The sequence below is a fragment of the Chrysemys picta genome, unplaced genomic scaffold (assembly GCF_011386835.1).
Source record: "Chrysemys picta bellii isolate R12L10 unplaced genomic scaffold, ASM1138683v2 scaf206, whole genome shotgun sequence".
Classification (NCBI taxonomy): domain Eukaryota; kingdom Metazoa; phylum Chordata; order Testudines; family Emydidae; genus Chrysemys; species Chrysemys picta.
Window position 1 is genome coordinate 15001 of NW_027052913.1, and position 5000 is coordinate 20000.

General features: G+C 70.2%; 1 non-coding gene across 1 annotated transcript; it reads left to right on the forward strand.

Annotated features, from left to right (window-relative positions):
- The first annotated feature begins 1403 nt into the window (after positions 1–1403).
- LOC135978282 (5S ribosomal RNA) lies at positions 1404–1522 on the forward strand. The gene has a single exon (XR_010595708.1). It is a non-coding gene; the product is annotated as a 5S ribosomal RNA (ribosomal RNA).
- Positions 1523–5000: the final 3478 nt, after the last annotated feature.

The following is a 5000-nucleotide window of genomic DNA, read 5'->3' on the forward strand; positions in this document are numbered from 1 at the left end:
CTGGTGCCCGGGAGGGGACTCTGAAAATTTTTCAGCCCTTTCGACTCGGGGTTGACCTGGTGGCCGAGAGGGGACTCGCACGGCAGGCAAGCCGCCCTGGGCTCACCCTCCCCGGCCGCAGCGAGGGACTGCCACCCGGCCGACTGGATCGGGCCCCTGGAAGTCTGGAAAAAAGAATGGAACCTGACGCCTCCGAGGAGGGGGCGCCCAGGGAAGGAGGGAGATCCGGGTTGACCTGGTGACCGGACGGGAAAGAGGCCACCTGGCGTCCCCCCCCCTTAAAACCTAGGGGTTGACCTGGTGGCCGGAAAGCGAACCGGCCAGCAGGTGAACCCTTTCGATTCCACGGGTTGACCTGGTGGCCGGAAAGCGAACCGGCCAGCAGGTGAACCCGTTCGATTCCACGGGTTGACCTGGTGCCCGGGAGGGGACTCTGAAAATTTTTCAGCCCTTTCGACTCGGGGTTGACCTGGTGGCCGAGAGGGGACTCGCACGGCAGGCAAGCCGCCCTGGGCTGACCCTCCCCGGCCGCAGCGAGGGACTGCCTCCCGGCCGACAGGATCGGGCCCCTGGAAGTCTGGGGGCGGGGGGAAATCGCCCCACGCCTCCGAGGAGGGCTGCCCGGGCGGGCCTGGCCCCGGAGCTCGAAAAAAAAAAAAAGGATCGGGCCCACTAGAGACATGGACCAGGCCGCCCTGGGCTCACCCTCCCCGGCCGCAGCGAGGGACTGCCTCCCGGCCGACTGGATCGGGCCCCTGGAAGTCTGGGGGGGGGGGGGGAATGGAACCTGACGCCTCCGAGGAGGGGACGCCCAGGGAAGGAGGGAGATCCGGGTTGACCTGGTGACCGGACGGGAAAGAGGCCACCGGGCGTGCCCCCGTTAAAACCCCTAGGGGTTGACCTGGTGGCCGGAAAGCAAACCGGCCAGCAGGTGAACCCTTTCGATTCCACGGGTTGACCTGGTGCCCGGGAAGCGAACCGGCCAGCAGGTGAACCCGTCCGATTCCACGGGTTGACCTGGTGCCCGGGAGGGGACTCTGAAAATTTTTCAGCCCTTTCGACTCGGGGTTGACCTGGTGGCCGAGAGGGGCCTCGCACGGCAGGCAAGCCGCCCTGGGCTCACCCTCCCCGGCCGCAGCGAGGGACTGCCCCTCCCCACCCCCCGGCTGACAGGATCGGGCGCACTGGAAGTCCGGGACAGTATTTTCCCCGACGCCGGGGAGGGCGGGCGGAGGGGCTCTGGCGGCCAGCCCGGGCCCCGGAGCTCGAAAAGGAAAAAAGGACCGGGCCCGCGAGAGACGGGGGCCCTGCCGCAGGGGGGGGGGGCAGTCCGACCGGGGCTCACCGTGCGGCAGGCCCGGGCGTCGGCAGGGGAAAGCGGGCGAGGAGGCGCGGGGCCGGGTGCCTACGGCCATACCGGACCGAACGCCCCCGATCCCGTCCGATCTCGGAAGGTAAACCGTCCCGGGCCTGGCTAGTACTTGGATGGGTGACCGCCTGGGAATCCCAGGTGCCGTAGGCAGCTTTTCCCGGTCCGAGTCAGCTCTCTCTCCTTTTCTGGGGGGGAAGGAGAGGGGGGGACGGGCCGGAAAGCCCCTCGTCGCTCCTGCCGAGTCGGAGGTCGCGGCCGCAGGTCACGGGTCTGGGCGCCTGGGGTCCGGCTCCCCACCCACCCGGCTTCCTCCGCGGAGGACCCCCCCCGGGGCCACCGAAGCCGCTGGGGGAGACCCCGGGCATGGGGCGGACTGGCCCGGACCCTCCCGGCCGCCGGCCCGCAGGTCCGCCCCGAATCCCCCCCCGCGGCCACCCAGGCCAGGCCTGGCCAGGCGGGACGGACGGCGGGTGTCCAGCGCCCAGCGGCTTCCTCCAGCGGGGACCCACGGACCCCAAAGCCGCAGGGGGAGGCCCCGGGCCCGGGACGGACTCGCTCGGACCCCCTGCGCCCGGCCGCCGGCCCGCGGGACCGCCCCGAATCCCCCCGCGGCCACCCAGGCCAGGCCTGGCCAGGCGGGACGGACGGCGGGTGTCCAGCGCCCAGCGGCTTCCTCCAGCGGGGACCCACGGACCCCAAAGCCGCAGGGGGAGGCCCCGGGCCCGGGCCCGACTCGCTCGGCCCCCCCGCCTCCCCTGCGCCCGGCCCCCGGCCCGCGGGACCGCCCCGAATCCCCCCGCGGCCACCCAGGCCAGGCCTGGCCTGGCGGGACGGACGGCGGGTGTCCAGCTCCCAGTGGCTTCCTCCAGCGGGGACCCACGGACCCCAAAGCCGCAGGGGGAGGCCCCGGGCCCGGGACGGACTCGCTCGGCCCCCCCGCCTCCCCTGCGCCCGGCCCCCGGCCCGCGGGACCGCCCCGAATCCCCCCGCGGCCATCCAGGCCAGGCCTGGCCTGGCGGGCCGGTGTGCGGCTCCCCCGGGCTTCCTCCCCCGACGACCCGCGCCCCCCTGAGCCGCAGGCGGAGACCCCGGCCCCGGGGCGGACCGGCCCGGGCTCGCTCGAGCCCCCTGCGCCCGGCCCGCAGGACCGCCCCCCCGAATCCCCCGGGAGAGGCCCGGCCTGCACGCCACTGACGACCCGCGGCCCCCAAAGTCGCAGGAGGCGCCCCCCCCCGGTTAGCCCCGTCTCGCTCCGCGCCCCCCGCCCCTCGCTGCCGGGACCGGGCGCCGCCCCAGAGTCAGCCGCAGCCGGCCGGCCTGAGAGCTGCCCTCCTGTGGACGACGGTGAGTTTACCTTGATACTAACCGGCCGTCAGCCAGGTCAACCCCATTGCTAGACTGGGGTGGACCTGGTGGCCGAGTGGGGACTTGGAACATTTGACAGCTGCTTCCCGGGGCTTGACCGGTTGTCCTGAACGCCCCCCACCCCCAGCCCCAGCCCCCGGCTCCTGCTCCCCTCTCCCCAGCCTCGGTGCTCCGCTCCCTGCCTCGGAGGCTGCCTCTCTGCGGCGCCTGCATCGCCTCCGAGGACGCGCACCCTCCGGAGGCTGGACGTAAACCCACCACTGCCGCTGACCCGGCTCTCCGAGGGACGACTGTGAGGCCTCCCCCCCCCCCCCACCCCCGGACCGCCCTGGGGACGACTGCTAAGCCTCCCCCACCGGACCGCCCGGGGCAAGACTGCTAAGCCTCCCTCCCACACACACACACACACACTGTCGGGGGAGGACTATTAAGCTTTCCCCCTGGAGCGCCCGGGGCGGACGACTGTTAAGCCTGCCCCCGGAGTCCTCGGGGGAGGACTATTAAGCTTTCCCCCCTGGAGCGCCCGGGGGGGGACGACTATTAAGCCTGGCCCCCGGAGTCCTCGGGGGACGACTATTAAGCCTCCCCCGGACTGGCCGGGGGGCGACTATTAAGCCTCCCCCGGACCTGCTCCGTCTCGACTATTAAGCCCCCCTCTGTGGTCCTCAAGACCACTGCCGTGCTGCCCTCGGAGTGGGGTGACACCCGGGCCGGAAAGCAAACCGGCCACCAGGTCAACCCGTCGAATCCAATGGGTTGACCTGGTGGCCGGAAAGCAAACCAGCCGCCAGGTCAACCCGTCGAAACCAATGGGTTGACCTGGTGGCCGGAAAGCAAAACGGCCGCCAGGTCAACCCAGTAGATTCAGCGGGTTGACCTGGTGGCCGAACGGGGACTTTGAAAATTTGACAGCCGCTTCCCGGGGGTTGACCTGTTGTCCCGGTGGGGACTTTGAACATTTGACAGCCGCCTCCCAGGGCTTGACCTATTGTCCCGGTGGGGACTTTGAGAATTTTACAGCCGCTTCCCGGGGCTTGACCTGGTGGCCGAGTGGGGACGTTGAACATTTGACAGCCGCTTCCAGGGGGTTGACCTGTTGTCCTGAACGCCCCCCACCTCCCCCCCGGCTCCTGCTCCCCACTCCCCAGCCTCGGTGCTCCGCTCCCTGCCTCGGAGGCTGCCTCTCTGCGGCGGCTGCATCGCGTCCGAGGACGCTCACCCTCCGGAGGCTGGACGTAAAGCCTGACACCCGCCACCGCCGCCGACACGGCTCTCGGAGGGACGACTCTGAGGCCTCCCCCCACCCCCGGACCGCCCTGGGGACGACTGCTAAGCCTCCCCCCCGCCCACACCCACACCCACACTGTCGGGGGATGACTCTTAAGCCTCTCCCAGACTGCCTGGGGAACGACTATTAAGCCTGCCCCCCGGAGCACTCGGGGGACGACTATTAAGCCTCCCGCGGACTGCCCGGGGGATGACTATTAAGCCTCCCCTGGAACGACTATTAAGCCTCCCCCGGACTGGCCGGGGGGCGACTATTAAGCCTATCCTCGGGGGAGGACTATTAAGCTTTCCCCCTGGAGCGCCCGGGGGGACGACTATTAAGCCTGGCCCCCGGAGTCCTCGGGGGACGACTATTAAGCCTCCCCCGGACCTGCTCCCTCTCGACTATTAAGCCCCCCCTCTGCGGTCCTCAGCACCACTGCCGCGCTGCCCTGGGAGTGGGGTGACATCCGGTCCGGAAAGCAAACCGGCCACCAGGTCAACCCGTCGAATCCAATGGGTTGACCTGGTGGCCGGAAAGCAAACCGGTCGCCAGGTCAACCCGTCGAATCCAATGGGTTGACCTGGTGGCCGGAAAGCAAACCGGCCGCCAGGTCAACCCAGTAGATTCAGCGGGTTGACCTGGTGGCCGAACGGGGACTTTGAAAATTTGACAGCCGCTTCCCGGGGGTTGACCTGTTGTCCCGGTGGGGACTTTGAACATTTGACAGCCGCCTCCCAGGGCTTGACCTGTTGTCCCGGGGGGGACTTTGAACATTTGACAGCCGCTTCCCGGGGCTTGATCGGTTGTCCTGAACGCCCCCCCCACCCACCCACCCCAGCCCCCGGCTCCTGCTCCCCTCTCCCCAGCCTCGGTGCTCCGCTCCTTGCCTCAGAGGCTGCCTCTCTGCGGCAGCTGCATCCCGTCCGAGGACGCTCACCCTCCGGAGGCTGGACGTAAAGCCTGACACCCGCCACCGCCGCCGACCCGGCTCTC